The 19,395-nt window shown below is 59.1% G+C and overlaps 2 non-coding genes across 2 annotated transcripts; both read left to right on the top strand.

Moving 5' to 3' along the window:
- Positions 1-2,202: 2,202 nt before the first annotated feature.
- On the top strand, positions 2,203-2,286 carry LOC120764796 (small nucleolar RNA SNORD45). Its single transcript, XR_005704288.1, has one exon. It is a non-coding gene; the product is annotated as a small nucleolar RNA SNORD45 (small nucleolar RNA).
- A 5,950-nt stretch (positions 2,287-8,236) lies between these two features.
- On the top strand, positions 8,237-8,320 carry LOC120764788 (small nucleolar RNA SNORD45). Its single transcript, XR_005704278.1, has one exon. It is a non-coding gene; the product is annotated as a small nucleolar RNA SNORD45 (small nucleolar RNA).
- Positions 8,321-19,395: the final 11,075 nt, after the last annotated feature.

Genomic DNA, 19,395 nt, shown 5'->3' with positions numbered 1-19,395 from the left:
TTAATAAAAAATAAAAAGACATTTAGGAGATAGAAAAGCAAGATATGACCGGGTGACTTAGTATTCAGCCAAGAGCACACCTGCTAAGGAAAAGGCTCAGCTCACTCCTTAAAAGTATCAGCCTGTTGCTTACTCATTAAATCACTTGCATGATTCAAAGCTTGTTCTTGAGTGTGAATTTCTTTGTTCAGTTTCGACTCCTCCCGCAACCATTTTGTCATGTAGACCCATCTGCAAGTGTGTCCATCTGGTCTGGTGGCATAGGTTCAGTAGAGTCCTGTCCTGGAGATTTTGGCTGTCTGCACCGGGATAAGATAATTCAGGAATGCGAGGGATTTTCTCCGTCCTTCTGATGTAGTCCGTTTGGATGCCACAAAAACAGTCCCTACTTTAATACCATGTTCTAGCCAAAAATATACATTCATCACATTACTTATGTCTGTTAGGAAATTTAATCCATGAACACCAGAGGTTTGTATCCAAAAAGGAGACAGAGAAGTCCTTTTACTTTATTCCCATAAAGGGAGAGGCCATGGGGCATTTCCCCTGGGGTCTCTCAGATTTTCAAAGGACGCAGCCTCCTTTTTAACCCAATTTCTTGGCCGCATTTCCCTCTCTCTTTCCCCATTTGCCGAGGTACTTGAGAGGAACAGACTTCCCGAAATGCCTAAGACATGAGATTCCCCTTTTAATGTATAACACCCCCTAATTTTTCATTATTCTGGGATTTATGTGTTTTCCCCATTGTTACTTTCACCTTTCGATATCCAATTTCATTTACAAACAACCCTGCTGTTCATTTGTGAAGGCAAATTTCTTCTTTTCCATTCACCAATCAGTAGAATCCGTCCCATTGTTTCTCTCATCTCTCAATGCTGGTTTTATCTACCAGCGGACCCAGGGCTTGTTTGTAAAGACAAATCTTGACCTTCCTCTCAGGGGCACAGATGATTTCCCTGGAAAAAGGCTGTTCTGGAGTCACTGCCAGGTGCCAGTCAATGCCGTTGGGTGCTGACGGGGCAGGAGCTGCTGATGGCGCACTCCTCCCGCTCTGGTGGCACCCACTGCCCTGTGCCAGTCCCAGCACGGGACGGGCTTGTGGGGGGGACTGGGCTGGGCTGGGAATGGACAGGGGAGGATGGAATGGCGCTGGAAGTGGCTGGGGACCGTGCAGAGAAGCCAGGCTAGAAAAAGTGCACAAAGGGGACAGAGGAGTCCTGCAACTTTATTGGAATAAAGGGAGGGAGTGCCCTGAGGCACACGCCCCTGGGATCTCTCTCGAGGTTTTGGAGGCTGCAGCCTGTTTTTATTCTCAACTCCCCATCGCATGTTGCTCTCTCCCTTTCCTCACTGCCTGAGGTACCAGGTAAGGTAGAGCCTTCCCGAACCGCCGACCACATATTCCCCCCTTGACCACGTGTTCCATTTTCCCCTGAAGTTCCGAAGTTCAGGCTGCCTGGGTTCTGCGGGTCCACCAGAAGTTCCGACCGTCTGCAATTTCACTTTGTGCGGACCCATGTGTCATCTTGCCCTCCAGTTCAGGAGCTCAAACTCTCCGGGCCAGGGTTCTGTAACAAACGTGCCCGGGTGGATGTTCATACAGACATTAAGAGCCGTTTAGAAGACATCAGCACAAATTTCTGTGACAGCTATGAAGAGCCCCACACCCGTTCTTTCCACATGGAGTCTTTTACGAATACATTCGCACGCATTTTTCCCATCGGGAGAAGAGCGATTGGGATGGGGATGGAGGTGGTGTGGATGGAGTGGGCTGGGGTGGAATGGAGGCGGCTGGGCCTGGAGGCGATTGAGATGCGGATGGAGCCGAATTTATGAGCACGGTTTGTACCTGGAGGGCGACAAAGGGGAGAGGAGGCGGCTGGGGGCGGATCCCGGCGGCAGCTGCTCCCGCCCCGGTGCGGCCGGATGTCCCTTGGAGCGGGAGCGGCGGCGTGGTGCGGGCCGGGCCGGGGCAAGGTGGGGATCGCGGGGAAAGGTGGGGGTCCCGGGGAAAGGTGGGGGTCCCGGGAAAGGTGGGGGTCCCGGCAGGGCGCGGCCCAGGGCGGAGCGGCCGGGCCGGGCGAGGCGGCGGCGGGAGGACGGTGAGGCCGATGGCGGTGCCGCCGAGCCGGGGCCGCGGGAAGGGCCGTGAGGAGCAGCAGGAGCAGGAGGAGGAGGAGGAGGAGGAGGAGGCAGTTCCCGGGCCCGGGATGAGCGCTGGCATGTATTATCTGAGCAGAGCTGATGTCTCTCACCGCTTTAGCTCTAGAATTCCTCTGAGGCCCGGGAAGGCCCCGAGCCCTCCGGCAGTGGAGCTTTGGCCAAGGGCGGGCTCGAGTGGCCCTCGGGGGCTTTGAGGCGGCCGGAGGAGAGGGGGGCCCGGGTTGGGCTGTGCCCCATGGGCAGGCGGGGCAGGTGCGGTTGTGGCTGAGCCGTGGGGTTTGTGCCCAGCAGGGGCTCTCGGGTGTCCCGAATTGCCCGGTTTGGTGGTCGGTGGCCAGGAGCGTGTGGGAATGTTGACTCGGGGGTGTCCCTGAGGCGCCGTGTGCTGGCAGAGCTGTGCAGGTTCCACGTGTGCAGCGGGGCCGGGGCAGCTGCAGGTGGGAGGCAGTGAGTGTGCAGGAGGGCAGTGGCACCTGTGCTCAGCCTGGCCCTAAGCCTGCAATGGTTTGTGCTTCCCGCAGGTCTCCGGTTCAAGGCAGGACGTTCCAGCAGCCCAGAGTGGTGATCCAGAGGCAGCGACTGCTCTTGTGTGGGGCTGGGGTTGGATCCAGCTGCTCCCAGGCTCCTCTCAGGCCTTTGGAAAGCCGGGGCATCTCTCCTGCAACCCATGAGCCAAGAGAAGCAGCTTCCCCAAAAACCTTGTCCCACAGCTTCCTGGGGAGCTGTGAATGCACAGCACAGGGTGTCACCATTCCTGGGGAGCTGTGAATGCACAGCACAGGGTGTCACCCAGTCCTTAGGAGCTGCCGGCTGAGTCCCCAGCACAGAACTGAGCATTGCTCCAGGGACAAGCTGTGGGATGGCTCCAATCCCACTGACCCTGGGAGCTCTTGGCTCCACCCTGTACCCCAGGGAAGCTTTCCCTTGCAGCCAGCCCCACTTAATTTTGGGGCTTTGTGCTCCATGTGCACTGCACCTGCGCCTTGGGGTGCCCTGGGATCCAGTGACACCCTCCTGGGCTCTGGGGTGCCCTGGCGTGTGCTGGGGACAGGAGGGAAGCAGAGGGTGCTTGGGGAAGGTGCCCCCAGGGAGAAATGGGGAGCAGGAGCCTGTGTGGCTGTGCCCAGAAAGCTGGGAGGGCTCTTGGCAAAGGGCTGATGGTCCAAGAGCGAGGCAGAAGCCTTGCAGGGAGGAAACAGCTTGGCCATTGCATGGGGAAGCTGGGCCCTGGCACCAGTGCATCAGGTGCAGGGGGTGAAGGAAGCAGCTGGAGCTGCTCTTTTCTGGATCCTGCTCCACGGCATCTGGCAGTGGCCATCCCATGGGATCAGCGCTGTGGAGGAGCGACTGGGAAGGGGGGTCAGGGCCAGCGCTGCTCCTTTGGGCTGCCCTTGTTCCCCTCTTGGGACAGGATTAGGATTTGGAAGGGCTGTGGAGCCCCAGCTGTGCTCCCTGCCTGGTGCAGCTGGGAATTGCAGTGCAGGTGCTTCCCTGCCCTTGGTCAGCCTTGGCCCCTGCTCCTCTTGCTGCCAGATGAGCCGCAGGGCTCCTTCTCCTGCAGCCCCAGCTCCTGTCAGCCCTGCTCCCTGTCCCTTGCCAGTTTCCCAGTCCCTCTTTGGCTTTCAGCATGTGGCACTGGAATTTCAGTTCTGCCTTTCCTAGGGATGGGCTCAGAAAGCCGAGATGTCCCCTGGCCTGTCCTGGACGCTCTGATGACGTGCCAGGGTTTGAGATGCTCCAACTCAGATCTTGGCCACCTCACCGGGGGTTTGGGTCTCTCAAACGGGACTTTGGCATCCTCACACTCGGGGTTGGGACCCTTGAACTGCTGTTGCACCGCAGGGCTTATTCCCTGGCTGCCAGTTCCCACCCCAAGCCGAGTGATTTCTTCTTTTTCATTCCAGTTTCTCCGGGAGGAGCTGGGGGTGTCTGCAGAAGGCTGATCCCGGTCCCGCCCAGCAGGACTGAGGCTGGTTTGGAGCAGGGGCTCATTGGGTCACTGATCACTCCCCCCCCCCCCACCATTTAGTTGGTTATAACGTGGCTGGTTTTGCCCTCGCTGGTGGATTTTGGGGGTGACAGCATGAGAAAACTGGGGGAACGCCTAGGGGAGGGGTTGATTTGGGGTAGCACAGAGAGAACAGGGGCGCAGAGGGAGCCCAGGGTGGGTTTGGGGCTCTCCCTTGTGTGGGGCAGGGGGTTGGTTGTGGGGAGCCCAGGTGGAGCTTTGGGCTCTTTGGGCTGTTTTGGCAGCGGAGGCATTGGCGGCGCCGGGCGGGCGGAGGCAGCGGCAGCTTGGGGCTCCTGCTCGCTGGGGGAGGAGGGGGCTTTGGGGAGGGTCCCTCCTCGCTGGGGGATGTGATGGGAGAACCTTGCAGAGCCCGGGGTGTCGATTTGCGGTGCCCAGGATCGGGGGGCCGCAGTGGCGGGAGGTGCATCCTGGGCGTTGGCGCCCCCTGGTGGCGGGGAGGACCCGGCGCTGGGTCTCCCGGTCCCCCTCATGGGGGCTGGGGTTTGGGGGTCCCAAGGGTGGATTTTGGGTATCCCCAGGAGATGTTTTGGGATCGCAGGGTGGGTTTTGTGATGGATTTTGGGGAATCCCAGGATGCATTTCAGGATTCCAGCACCTGCAGTGCAAAGTTCAGGCACAGTCAGACACCCCCTGGACACCACATTAAAGTGGGGCCGTGAAAACTGGGGTAGGTTCCCCAAAACAATCCCCCTGTGTCCCTCTGCTGCGTGTAGCTCCTGCTGGGGTCACCTTCTACCCTTCCCACCTCCTCCCTTTTTTCCAAAACTTGGGGCTACACTGGACAGAACCCCCCCAGTTTGGGAGTGTCACAGCCAAAACCTGTCCAGTTGGATCCCCTCCCATGAATCCATTTCTTGAGTTACTCCACCCATTGGCCTCCAGCATTGGGGTGTCCTCCCCCAATACCTCCAAATCAACAGTTCTCTCCACCAGATTTGGGAGTCCCCTAACCCTAAATCTCCCCAAATCTGCCAAGTGAGAGCGCCTTGCCACCCACTGACCCTCAGAACTATGGTCTGAGCAGCCAGAACAACTGCAAATTTCAGCTCTCCAACCCACTGACCAAGAAAATTTGGGTACTCTCCACCTAGCATGCTCTAATCCAGGGTGCAAACCCTCCATAAATGCCCCAAATTAGAGTCCTCTCAACCTAGAACCCCCCAAAATTGCAATTCCTCCACCCAATCCCTCCAATCTGGGCATTTCCAGCCCACTGTTTCCCAAAATTGCTGTCCCCCAACCAAAAAAAACCACCTCAAATTGGGGTTTTCCAACACTTTGACCCCCAAACATTGAGTTCTCTTCTATTATCTTTGTGGCTGCTCCACATTTTCCAGCAGATTCCCTCCAGTTTAGTGCTGCAGCCTCACACCTGAGAGTCCCCCATTTTTGCCACACCCTTGATTTTGGGGTCTCACCTGTGGGGCTGGGCAGATCCTGGATCTGTGGGGTTACTCCCCACTTTCTGGAGTTCCCCTCCTCCCAGCCAATTTACTGGTCTATCTCAAATTTCCACAATCCAGCTCCCAGTTTTGGGGTCCAGCCCCACACCTGGGCTCTCACCATTACTGGTTCCTGTCCGATTTTGGGGCTCACCTGAGGGGCCAGGTTGTCCAGCAGGACGATGTCAGCCCCTGCCCCTGCAGCCGCCAGCGCCTCATCTGCACTCGAGCTCTCGACCCCCAAGCGGCGGGTGAAGCCCCCGGCCCGGCGCACCCCCAAAATCATCTGGGGAAGAGGGGGGGGTCAGGGGAAACCCCAGAGCAATACCCAATCCCTCAGACCCAAAATGGGATGGGGAAAATTGGGGAGGGGGTGCTCCCAGTCATTGACCTAAAATCGTGGGTCCCCCTGAACCCTGCATTGATCCCCACAAACTGGGGCCTCTCCCCAGAGTCTCCCAATTCAAGGGTGTCTGCTGGCCCCAAAGTTGAGGTTCCCTCACCTACGATCCCCCCCAGTTCAGGGGTTACCCCCAAACTGGGACCTCACTGTGCATCCCTCCAATCCAGGGGTCCTCCCATGTCAGTCCAACCCCAGAATACCCCGATCCAAGAGTCTGTCCCTAAAATGGGACCCCTTTCAAATATCGGAGTTTCCTCACAACCCTTGAAATTCAGGATACCCCAAGCCATCATTCCCTCCAAAATGCAGCCCCCTTCACCAAAACCCCCATTTCCTCCTAACCTCATGTTCCACCCCATGCAACAGCCCCAAAATTGGGGTTGTCACACCTTCCACCCAGAACCCTCCAATTCAAGGGTCCTCCCACCAATCTCCCCCCTAAACTGGGGTCCTGGCCCCCCAGTCTCCAAGCTTCCCCACCCAGCACCACAATCCCGGGGTTCTGCTGCCTTCACCGCCCAAATTTCGGAGCCCCTCCACACCCAGAACCCCCCAATTCAAGGATCCCTCCAGTATCCCCCCAAGTTGAGAGCTGGGATCTGTTCAAAGGGGAAAACTGGGCTTAGGAGGCTGATGGCCATAAAGGGATAATTTGAGGGATTGGATGTCCCCCAAACAACCACCAGAGACCCTTGAGAGACCCCTTACTCCGATGTGAATGAGTTCCCAGAAGTCATTCAATATCTCCATGGAGTTGTGGAGACTTTGTTCAGCAAAGCCCTGTGAGTTTGGGCGACAGGGTGGATTTGTGTTAGCGACATCGACACCGTCCGGTGTGTGCAGCAGCTGGGGCTGTGTGATCCCAAAGCCAAAACAAAGCTACAGCTGCTTTGACTGCAGCGATTGTGGCGTTAGCAAGCTTTTCCTGATGGTTGGGTGCCAGCAGTGCTGAGGAACAGGGAGAGCAGGGCCAGGTGAGGGAGGCACGTGGAAAAGGCTTTGTGCTCCAAGGGGATCCTTTCCACGGGCCAGGAGAGCTGCAGGGAGGAGAAAAAGATGCCAGTGAAACATTTCACAGAGTGCTCGGGCACAGACCCAGCAGGCACGGCCCCCCCTAGGTGCCCCCACTGCATGGATGGAAGTTGTGACAACTGAGGTTCGCCTTCTTAGAAAAAATTATAAGTTTAATAAAAAATAATACGTTCAGGAGAGAGAAAAGCAAGAAATGACTGGGTGACTTAGTATTCAGCCAAGAGCACACCTTCTAAGGAAAAGGCTCAGCTTGCTCCTTAAAAGTATCAGCCTATTGCATCTTAATGAAATCACATGCATAATTCAAACCTTCTTCTTGAGTGTGAATTTCCTTGTTCAGTTTCCACTCCTCCCGCAACCATTTCAACTTGTAGACACATCTGCAAGTAGCTTCATTTGGTCTGGTAGCACAAGTTCAATAAAGTCCTGTCCTGGAGATTTCGGCTGTCTTCATCTGGATAAGATACTGATAAGAGAGGTTCAATAAATCCCTTTCCTGACGCTTCGGTGAGTAGTATTCATCTGGATTATTCAGGAATGCGAGGGATTATCTCCATCCTTCTGGTTTAGCCACAAAAACAGTCCTTATTTTATGATCATGTTACTGCCTAAAATATATATTCATCACACTACTTATGTCAAAGTTGCATTAACAGCAGAAGTAAAAAAAAAATACAACAAAACCTACTCGTATCACACGTAGAGCATTTAATATCCGCCCAAAGCCAACTTTATAAACTGCGCCTATAACAGAGGGCAGAGGAGGTGGTTTGTGCCCGCCTGGGGGCGGCTGGGGGCGGATCCCGGCGGCAGCTGCTCCCGCCCCGGCGCGGCCGGATGTCCCTTGGAGCGGGAGCGGCGGCGTGGTGCGGGCCGGGCCGGGGCAAGGTGGGGGTCCCGGGGAAAGGTGGGGGTCCCGGGGAAGGTGGGGGTCCCGGAGAAAGGTGGGGGTCCCGGGGAAAGGTGGGGATCGCGGGGAAAGGTGGGGGTCCCGGGGAAAGGTGGGGGTCCCGGCAGGGCGCGGCCCAGGGCGGAGCGGCCGGGCCGGGCGAGGCGGCGGCGGGAGGACGCTGAGGCCGATGGCGGTGCCGCCGAGCCGGGGCCGCGGGAAGGGCCGTGAGGAGCAGCAGGAGCAGGAGCAGGAGGAGGAGGAGGCAGTTCCCGGGCCCGGGATGAGCGCTGGCATGTATTATCTGAGCGGAGCTGATGTCTCTCACCGCTTTAGCTCTAGAATTCCTCTGAGGCCCGGGAAGGCCCCGAGCCCTCCGGCAGTGGAGCTTTGGCCAAGGGCGGGCTCGAGTGGCCCTCGGGGGCTTTGAGGCGGCCGGAGGAGAGGGAGCCCGGGTTGGGCTGTGCCCCATGGGCAGGCGGGGCAGGTGCGGTTGTGGCTGAGCCGTGGGGTTTGTGCCCAGCAGGGGCTCTCGGGTGTCCCGAATTGCCCGGTTTGGCGGTCGGTGGCCAGGAGCGTGTGGGAATGTTGACTCGGGGGTGTCCCTGAGGCGCCGTGTGCTGGCAGAGCTGTGCAGGTTCCACGTGTGCAGCGGGGCCGGGGCAGCTGCAGGTGGGAGGCAGTGAGTGTGCAGGAGGGCAGTGGCACCTGTGCTCAGCCTGGCCCTAAGCCTGCAATGGTTTGTGCTTCCCGCAGGTCTCCGGTTCAAGGCAGGACGTTCCAGCAGCCCGGAGCGGTGATCCAGAGGCAGCAGCTGATCCTGTGTGGGGCTGGGGTTGGATCCAGCTGCTCCCAAGCTCCTCTCAGGCCTTTGGAAAGCCAGGACATCTCTCCTGCACCCCATGAGCCAAGAGAAGCAGCTTCCCCAAAAACCTTGTTCACAGCTTCCTGGGGAGCTGGGAATGCACAGTACAGGGTGTACCCCAGTCCGGGGGAGCTGGGAATGCACAGCACAGAGTGTCACCCACTCCTGGGGAGCTGCGAATGCACAGCACAGGGTGTACCCCAGTCCTGGGGAGCTGGGAATGCGCAGCACGGGGTTTGTGTTAAACCCCAGAGCGATGCCCAGTTCCTCAGACTCAAAATGCAGTGGGGTAACAAGGGCACTCTCCCCAGTCATTCAGTTAAAATTAGGGTTCCCCATCACCTTCCCTCATTGATCCCCACAAACCGTGGACCTCTCCCTAGATACCTCCACTTGAAGGATGTCCGCTGACCCCGAAGTTGTGGTTCCCCTCTGTACAATCACCCGCAATTCGGGAGTTACCTCCCAAACTTGGACCTTGCTACACATCCCTCCAATCCAGGGCTTCTCCCACATCAGTCCAACTCCTGAATACCCCAGTCCAGGTGTCTGTCCCTAAACTGGTATCCCATATATTGGTGCTTCCCCACCACCCTTGAAATTTGGGGTATCGCACACCATCATTCCCCCCAAAATACAGCCACCTTCCGCAAAACCCCCATTTCCTTCAAACCTCATTGTCCCCCCGTGCAACAGCCCCAAAACTCGGGTTGTCACGCCTTCCACCCAGAATCTGCCAATTCAAGGGTCCTCCCACCCATCTCCTGCCAAACTGGGGTTCCTGCCTTTCCAGTATCGAGGTTCCTCACCTAGCACCCCACAATCCAGGGGTTTGGGTCCTACCCATCAGCCAGATGTGTTTCTCTGACAGGTTGTGGAGGACATGGGGACATTGGGGAATCACCATGGGGGCAGAGATTGGGAGGTCTTCATGGTGAAGGACATGAGGGGACATGGTGGGAACAGAGGGTGGATGGAGCCCATCAGCCAGATGTTTACCCAGGGCAGCATCTGGCTCTCCAACAGGTTGGGAGGGACACTGGGGGCTTTAAGGGGTCACCTTGGAGGGGACAGGGGGATGAGTGACACCACGAGGACACAGGGGGACATGGTGGTTGGAGACATTTGGGCCAGGGATTGGTTCCTGACCCAAATCGATGGGGGTGGGCTCATGGCAGGACATGGACAGGGGATGGAAGGTGGTGGAGGGTGGTTTTTTTGCCATGGAGGAGGACATGGGGGGACACATAGGAGGGACACGGGGGCATCATGGAGCGCATGGTGGTGATGGTGGTGGTGGCCATGTGATGATGACGATGATGGAGTTGGGTGATGAAGGTGGTGGCGGTGATGATGATGGAGATGGTTGATGAAATGATCATGTTGTTGATGAAGATGGGGATGGTGTCAGTGGTGTTGGGTGATGGTAATGGAGGTGATGGAGTTCACTGTGGTGTTGATGAAGACCAAGGCGTGGATGACAGTAGTGATGGTGATGATGATGATGATGGTTGTGTTGGAGCTGCCGGTGGTGATGATGGTGTTGGTGATAAAACTGAAGGTGTGGGTGATAAAGATGAAGGTGTGGGTGCTGTGGTGGTAACGGTGTTGACGGTGGTGTGCAGTGATGATGGTGTTTGTTGGTGTTGATTTGGGTGGGTGGTGAAGATGATGGTGTGTGTGATGAAGGTGATGACAAAGATGGCGGCGATGGCGGTATTGAGGATGGAAGCGAAGGTGTGGCTGACGAAGACAAAGGTGTCAATGATGAAGATGATGGTGTGGGTGATGAAGATGATAAAGGTGAGGATGGAGTTACTGGCATCATGGTGACGGTGCCAGCGGTGTTGGATGATGAGGATGTTGGTGATGGAGTTCACCATAGCGTGGATGGTGGTATGAGTGATGAAGATGAGGTATGTGATGATGAGGAGGAGGAGGAGGAGGATGGTGGGAGTAGTGTAATGGTGATGGTGTCAGAGGTGTGGGTGATGAAGAGGATGAAGATGAAGGTGAAGATGATGAAGAAGATGACAGCGATGATGGTGCTGTTGGTGTTGTGGTATGACGATGGAGGCTGATGGTATTGGGTGATGATGATGGAGCTGTGGCGGATGAAGACGATGATGTTGTGGGGGTGAGGGCGATGGTGCGGGTGGTTGCGGTGATGAAGATGACGGTGACGACGAAGGCCACCCCCGCTGCTCGTTGAGGGCATTTCACATCTCCACGGGGACCAGCGCTGACAGCGCCGTCAGCACCGGAGCCTCAAAGATGTCACAGCCCAGACCCTCAAAGACCACGCTGTGCTCTGGGACCCGTGTGAAGTGGGGCTGGGGGGTCACCAGGGGATCACCGGGCTGGAGCACTTAGGGGACACCTTGGGGACACCCAGGGGGGCTCCTGGGGGCTGGGGAGGCTCCACTGGTGTTGGGATTAAGGAGCAGCAGTCGCCCGTCCCAAACACTGTCACCGCAGGAGGACTTTGCCGTGAGACAAGCGCAGAACGGAGCACCCGAAGATAAGATCAAGGTGGGACAATTGTCCGGGAGTTATCTCGGACCTTGGGGGAGGTAAACAAAGATGGGGGAGCAGAATGGATCCCTGGTGGTGGGCAAGGAAATCCAGCCCAGCACCGTGCTGCAATCAGCTCCAACTGGATCAAAGGGAATTCCAGAGGGGCAGAGGGCGACCACCAACCCACGGCCACCGACCCCAGAAACCTCTGGGAAGAGAAGAGACAGCCTGAGCTGGGACTGATTAACACCCAAGGCCAGGGAATTGTTTAAGTGGCAGCATCAGAGACTGTGTAGCCCAGGAGCACTAAATCCTTAGTTTGCTAAAATCCATAAAGAGGGAGAAGTTCAGAATGACCTCAGGACCCCCCAACACCCAGGAGCTCCGGGGGAAGAAGGACCAACAGGACGCTGCTGGACCCTTGGGTGGTGCTGACCTTCAGATCCACCTCCCTCCCTCCCTTCTCCCTCTCTTCCTGCCCTTGCTCCTTTCTCTCCCTCTCATTTTACTGCTCAGTGAATTCCCTACCCTTGGCTTTGGCACGTGCTCCCATTTGCCCCTGAATCTGGGCAGTGGCACCTCAAGGATGGCATCCCAACAGCCGGGGATCCTTTCGGTGACCTTAAGCCCCTCATTCCCGACAGGCACGAGCCCAGGAGTGCTGGGCCTTGGGCAGGGAAGCGCTGTGGCTCCCGGATGGACCAGAGCAGCCAGGATTCCAGGATTCTGTCCATGATCCACTCCTGCCGTGACCCCAAGCCGTGCTCCCCGGGGATGGGGCTCCCAGAGCCCTGGGCAGAACCTGCTTCCCTCTGTGCCCCAAACCCTGGGGGCTCCAGAGGCTGCTCCGGGTGCCCCTCGGCCCTCCCAGCTGTGGGGGGACATTCCAGGGTGTCCCAACCTGCCCTGCCCAGGGCACCGGGTGGGGGAGAAGGGAGACAGAGCCCCGGGAGCCCCCAGAGCCACTCTGTTCATGGCTGGGGAGGAACGAGGAACACGCAGGGACAGGGAACGTGGAACACACACATGGACATGAGAACAAGCCCACATGGACACCAAGAGTTGCTTTGCTGAAGGGGTTTATTGATTATTCCAGGGAAATTCCCAGGCTCCCAGGGGATCAGGGGGGTGATCCAGGGATGATCATCTCCTCATGCCGCTGGAGGGGGACAGGTCACGAGTGTCATCACCAGTTCCAGGCCTGAAAGGCAGAGCCCAAAGTGGGACCCCCGTGTCCACTGGGACAGCAGAGGGCCCTTGTCCCCACCGCTCTCGGCAGGGACCTGCGGCAGGAGAAGGGATTTGGAGCCCTGGATATACCTGGGACTGGACTTGGCTCTTGAGATCCATGTGGCTCCCAGAGCCCCTCAGCCTGGAATATCCCAAACCCTCCCAGAGCCCTCCCTGCTCCCACAGGGACACTGGGTGTCCCCAGAGCCCCCAGTGCAAGGAAAGCCGTGGGGACGGCTGTGTGCACCTCACCCCAGGACATGGGTCAGGGACAGCCCCCTCCACGTCCCTCTGCCGTCCCCAAGGGCTGCACACCCCACAGGGCTCAGGGATCCGCCCTGGACCCCGAGGATCTTTTGTGGGGCTGGAGAAGCCCCAAGGATTTCTCACCGGAGCATCCAGAGGGGCGGCCGGGCATCACTCCTGCAGGAGCTCCACCTGCTCAGCCACGGAGGGCAGGGGAGAAAGGCAGGGTTAGAGGCACACCGGAGGATACTGGGGCACACTGGGAGATACTGGGAATGCTGGGGAGCACTGGGACACCCTGGAGGGTCATGACCAGGACAGGGGAAGCTCTGGGCCCAGCAGAACTCCAGGTACCCACCTCAGACCTCTTCACTCGCTGGGCGCCGCCCCCTGTCTGTAGAGAGATGGGGAGATGTCACTGGTGACTGGGGTGTCCCCAGTCCCAGTAAGGCAGGGGGGGACACAACTGGCCCCCAGACCCCACACTGGTGGCCCAGTTCCAGAACTTACCACAATGCACCCACCGTAACCTCCTCCAATGATTGTCTGCAGATGGAGAGCAAAGGTTTAGTCTGGGATGGCCCTCGTGGGGCTGAGGGGACACAGATGTCCCCAAGCCCCAGGGCTGCCCCTGGTCTGAGCGGGGAAATCCCTTCTGCTCCCCCTGTCCCACTCCAGCCAGTTTCACCTGATCCCTGCTCCTGCAGCGACCTTGGAGGGGATGCAGACAAGGAGAGCCAGGGGAATTTGGGGCCTCCAAGGAGGAGGGGACGGAGTGGGACGTGGGGGCCCCAAAGACAGTGAACTGGGGGGAGCTGGGGGTCCCAAGGCATGGGGCTGGGGGTGTTGAAGGGATGAGAACTGGGGAATGCAGGTGGGGAGGCAGGAATTCCAGTGGGGGCCATGGGGGCTGAAGCTGGGGTGTCTGGGGACAGAGGAGCAATACTGATGGGTTGGGGAGGGGCAGTGAAGGAGGGGGATTTGGGGACACCCGTGTCATGGACAATGGGAAAGGGAAAGGGCTGGAGGGAAAGAGGAGAGGAAATGGACTGGGCACGATGCTCTTTGGGGTCAACTGGGCTGCGCTGGGATGGGTGGGAATGCCATGGGGAGCCTGGGGAAGGTGCGGCCGTGGGCAGCTCTGGGGTGCACTGGGGTGCCCTGCAGGGTGATGGCCACGAGCGGGGAGGGTCTGGGCTCAGCAGAAGGATTCAGGGTACCCACGTCGCCAATTGCTATGCCGCCAGCTTCCTGTGGAGAGACCATGAGACGTCAGCGGTCACTGGGGTGTCCCCAGTCCTGGTGAAGGCCTGGGGGTGACCAAACTGCCCCCCCAGTTCCCGCACTGGTGCCCCCAGCTCCAGGACTTACCCCGGCACATATCGCGTCACCGCTGCCGTCCATGTCAGCCTGGGGAAGGAGAGCCAGAGGCTGGTCAGGATTGGCCCTGGTGGGGCTGGGGGGCACACGGGTGTCCTCAGCACCCCCAGGCCGTGGCTGGGCTCTGCTCTCAGCAGGGGCTGCCAGGGGATTTGGGGACACAACCGCGGGGTGAACGGCCATGGACTGAGGGGAAAGGCTGGGAAGAGGAGCCCGGGAATCACCCGGGGGGTGGCATTTCCCAGTTTGTGCCACTTGAGCCTGGCTTGGGGCTGGGCGAGTTCAGCCCAGTTTGGCCAAGTTCAGCCCAGTTTGGGTGAGTTCAGCCCAGTTTGGGTGAGTTCAGCCCAGTTTGGCCAAGTTCAGCCCAGTTTGGACGAGTTCAGCCCAGTTTGGGTGAATTCAGCCCAGTTTGGCCAAGTTCAGCCCAGTTTGGGTGAGTTCAGCCCAGTCTGCGCTTGAATTCGTTTGGACCTCTTGGTCCCACTTCACCCTAGTTTGGGACTGGCCTTTGTCCTCGGGAGGGAACAGAGGAGATGCTGGGGAGACGCCCGAAGGGAGCAAGAGGATGGGATGGGGAGGCCCAGAAGGACGGGATTTGTGCGGAGCGGGACAGGAAAGCGCTGGGGCCGTGCCAGGGAGGAGCCGGGTCCGACCGTGCCGTGGGCAAGCCGGGCTCTGGCAGCGGGAGTTTCACTGCGGGAAGGGGAAGGACTTTGCAGAGGCAAAGGTGGCAAAGGAGAAAGCGGCAGCGCCTGGGGCCGGGGAGCCCGGCAGAGCCCCTGCACTGGGAAGAGCCCCCAGCCCCGAGCCCACCCCGTGGCCTTGGAGCCGCACCTTGCTCTGCGCCGGGAGGCACAGCAGGATGGAGAAGAGCAGGACCACGCCGAGCACGGCCACCTTCATCTTCCTGTGGCACCGGGCAGCGCTGCCTGAGGCTGCAGCGGGCCAGGAGAGCCTTTATCCCTGCCGGGACTCCTCCCTGCGCCCTCCCCGACAGCCCCCAGGCCAAAGCCCGGCTTGGCACAGCCCCCAGCCCTGGCCACAAGCCCGCCGCTGGCCCGGAGTCCGTCCCAGCCGCGGCACGGATCCAGTGCCCCTCCCCGGCATCCCTGCAGCTTCCCGCACGGGGCAGCTGCCCCTGCAAGGGCCCGGGCACCCGGGGGGCCAAGGGGGGCAGGCAGGGATCCAAAGGCAGCTGGCGAGCCCGTGGGGACAAGCCCCACTCCAACAGGATCCATCCTCCAACAGCCCCCAGTGCCGCATCCCGCATCTCCCGCTGTCCCTTCCCTGCCGCAGCTTTCCCTGGGGGACAGCCCGCAGCTGAGCCCCAAACCGGCTGTGTCAGGGCAGAATTGTCCCTGTCCCCACTCCAGCCTCTCGGCCCAACGGGGGCTGGACTGACCCCTCTTCTGGGAGCGCCAGGACCCCGGGATCGGGGAGAACGTGGAGCTGCGAGGACAGCGGGGTCCCAGGCCTTGGGAACAGCCGGGTGACTGGGATCTGCAGGCTCTGCAGGCACTGGGGAGCGCTGGGGAATGGTGGCACTGGGACACCAGCGCTGGCCTTGGGGCACTGCTGGGGTGGCCGCAGTGTCCGGCTCCAGCCCATTCCCGGCTCTGCAGCCCCAAACTGCTCCAGGCCCCCGGGGGAGATCCCCTGCCCGGCCCCACCGTCCCACCTGGGGCCACCGTGTCCCGCTGGATCCCCCCGGTGCTGCTGTGCTGAGCTGTCCCAGACATGGGCTGCCAGGGGCTCTGTGCCCAGCAGGGCTGTGGCTCCGGGCTGGGCTGGCACTGGGACACAGCTCCCGCAGCACCCCTGGCCCCAGGGATGGCCCTGCCCTGCCCGGGTCACTGCCCTGGCCCTGAGCAGGGCTCACCGTCCCACCCGAGGCTCCCGCGCTCCTGTCCCGGCTCGGAGCCGCTGTCAGGGTGACCCCGAGGGCACAGAGCAGCGACAGTCCCTGGCCAGGGCTCCTGCCAGCTGCCAGCGCCTCCATCCCGCACTGACATTCCCTGACATTTCCAGCACAGCTTCCCTCCTCACGGGACACTGACCACACAGAAGGGACCTCTTGTGCCACAGGTGGGAAAACCCTTCAGGCACCTGAGCCGACTGTTTGTGTTGGATTTTCCCGAGGAGACAGCAGTGACCTGGAAGATTTTCCTTTTGCCTCTTGGAGCTCTGTGCCTCCTTTGTTGGGGAATTGAGGAGCCTTGATCCTGGAGGGGCCCAGGGACATTTCCAGCCCCAGGACACTGAGGGGCCGTTCTGGATGATCCCAGCTGGGGGTTCATGGACTCTGCACAGATGTGCTCCTGTTTCCAGATCAGCAGCTCATTGGAACATGGAAACGATCCCAGTTTGGTGTCTGATGGAGGGATGGGTTACAGAATTGACATGGGGGGCCTGAGGTGCGGCTGATCTGTCCTGGACTGTGTCCCTTCCTCCTCCTGAACAGGACTGTGAGCAACTTGGCAAATTTCTGATTTTCCTGTCATTCTTTCTGTGGGATTTTTTCCACCCTTGGTTCCAAATCCATTTCTGGCCCAGCCATTCTCCCCAGGCTGTGCCCACAGGGAGGTGTGGCTGTGGATCCCAGTGGGGAAAAGAGGATCCTCTTCTCCCCACATTTTCATCTCCCTTCCAAACTTCCCAGAGCCCTGCAGCTCCCAGACTCCCTCAGTAGCTGCGGTGTGGGGCAGAGGGGGCAGACAGGACAGGAGCAGGGGGTCTCAGCGCTGTTGCAGTGGTTTGGCTGGGATAAGAGGCTGCTGACCAGCTGCTGCCCACAGCAGTGCCTTGCCAGCTCTCCCCATCAGTTTCCCCGGCCGTGCCAGGCTCCTGTTCCTGCTGCAATCGTGACAGGTGGGTTGGGGCCACCGTCGCTCTGCTCCGTGGGGGATTTCTGGGAAGCGCTGTAAAATCCTGCCCTCCATCTTCGCCAGGCTTTGGAGCTCTGTGCTGGGCCACCCCTCTGCTTTGGGGATGGAGACAATTCCCAGGTTCACTCCTTGCCCTTTGTGCTCCAAGATGCTTTCAGCAGAGGACACACAGGATGGCACCTGCCCCACCTGTGCCTCCCTCCTAGGTGTGCTGTCCCTGATGCCAACGGTTCTTCAGTGTCTCGGACATCCTTGTCAAACAACAATCCTCCTGCTGGTGCTTCTCAGGAAGAGTTTCCCAGCTTTTCCTGGGCCTCACCAGCTCTTTCGGAAGATCCCCCAGGGATCTGCCCCACCCCAAAGCTGTGTTGTCGTGGCTGAGGCGGTGGGGAAACGCCGGCAGGTGCCTCTGAAGGTTCTCACCTCCAGCAGGCTGGGGCTGCAACCCAAGCCGGTTCCGCAGGGAGGGAGGGTCATGAGGTTTGAACCAAGGGAGCCCCGGCACCATCTCTGCCTGACACAGCTGGGCCCATCCAGGCCCTGCTCCACACCCAGGGAGGGCGACGGGGCACGTCTGGATCTCCAGACACACCAACACCAGACCACGGCCCTTGGCGGCACTGGCTGCCCTGGAGCCAGGAAGGATCCATGGGAACAGAGGCTGGCGTGGGAGAGATGCAAAGAAAGATCTCAGCCACTCTCTCTGGGAGAGCAAACCATCAGCTGGCCACTGCAGTGCCAGATTCCGGGGCCAAGAGTAGGGAATTGGATGGTGTGGAGCCCGGCTGGGGATTCCTTGCTGGAGATCTGGGCATTGACAGTGGGATTGGGAATGGGGCAGCAGCCCTTCTGCATTCCCAATCACCACCCACTTCCAACCCCCTCCAGCAACCCATGGGGCAGGAAAAGAGTGCTCTGGTTTCATGTTGGGCCTACAGTTGTGTGTGGAGAAGTGTTTTCACAAGACCCAAGCTGGGGATCTCAGGCTGGTGGCGAGAACTTGATTTGTGCTCTGAAGGCAGCGGGAGGTGTGCCTGAGCCACAGGGAATCCCAGGGGTCCCAGGTTTTGTTCCCAGGATGATCCTGTCCCGGCTCGGAGCCCCTGTCAGGGTGACCCCGAGGGCACAGAGCAGCGACAGTCCCTGGCCAGGGCTCCTGCCAGCTGCCAGCGCCTCCATCCCGCACTGACATTCCCTGACATTTCCAGCACAGCTTCCCTCCTTACGGGACACTGACCACACAGAAGGGACCTCTTGTGCCACAGGTGGGAAAACCCTTCAGGCACCTGAGCCGACTGTTTGTGTTGGATATTCCCGAGGAGACAGCAGTGACCTGGAAGATTTTCCTTTTGCCTCTTGGAGCTCTGTGCCTCCTTTGTTGGAGAATTGAGGAGCCTTGATCCTGGGGGTTCCAGGGACATTTCCAGTTGGGCTCTGCTCCCAGGGAACAGGGGCAGGATGAGAGGGAACAGCCTCAATCTGTGCCAGGGGAGTTTCAGGTTGGGCATCTGGATGAATTCCTCCATGGAAGGGGTTGTCAGGCCTTGGAAGGGGCTGTTCCGTGAGATGATGGAGTCCAAGGAACACCCGGACACGGCGCTCAGGGCTCTGGTCTGGTGACAAGTTGGGGACGGGTCACAGGGTGGCCTTGATCATCTTGGGGGTCTTTTCCAACTGCAGTGATCCTAGGATTCTGGGACTGTCCTGCAGAAATGCTTGTTGTCTTTTTTTCCCCCCCTTCCAAGTTCTGTACCTGGAGTTGTAGGCTCCAGGGAGGTTCCCCACTCCGTTTCCTCCTGTCCAACACCCTGTCCCACAAACAGAACCACGGGGTGACACATGGGCTGTGGCACCAGTGCCCTCCCTTGAGCAGAAACTCTTCACGGCTGAGACAGCAGTCAGGAGGAGCAGGAAAAACGTCCTTCCTTAAAATCTGGGATAACCGCAGGGGCAGTTTCTCCACAGCTGAGACGCATTCCCGGGGGAGGCAGGGACATTCCCAGTTCCTGGGGCTGGGGCGGCCTCTCCAGCTCGTTATTCCCACTGCTCTTGGTGGACGAAGTCAGCGCACTTTGCACAAACTCTCTCAGCATGGACAGCGTGTCCTGGATTCCATCCAGATACTGGGACAGCTGTTCTCCAGGCTGCTGTGAATTGCCTCCCCCACAGGTGATTCCCTCAGATCCAGGGCACATCCCTAACCAGGATCTTGCTCAAAGAGAATTCTGTCCTTCCCAGTGAGCAGGAGCAGCTTCCAGAGGCTGAGGACTGCTGCCCCATTCCCAATCCCACTGTCAATGCCCAGATC

The sequence above is a fragment of the Hirundo rustica genome, chromosome 37 (genome assembly GCF_015227805.2).
Source record: "Hirundo rustica isolate bHirRus1 chromosome 37, bHirRus1.pri.v3, whole genome shotgun sequence".
NCBI classification, from domain to species: domain Eukaryota; kingdom Metazoa; phylum Chordata; class Aves; order Passeriformes; family Hirundinidae; genus Hirundo; species Hirundo rustica.
The sequence above is the reverse complement of the archived record's forward strand: the minus strand, read 5'-3'. Positions and strand labels throughout refer to the sequence as shown.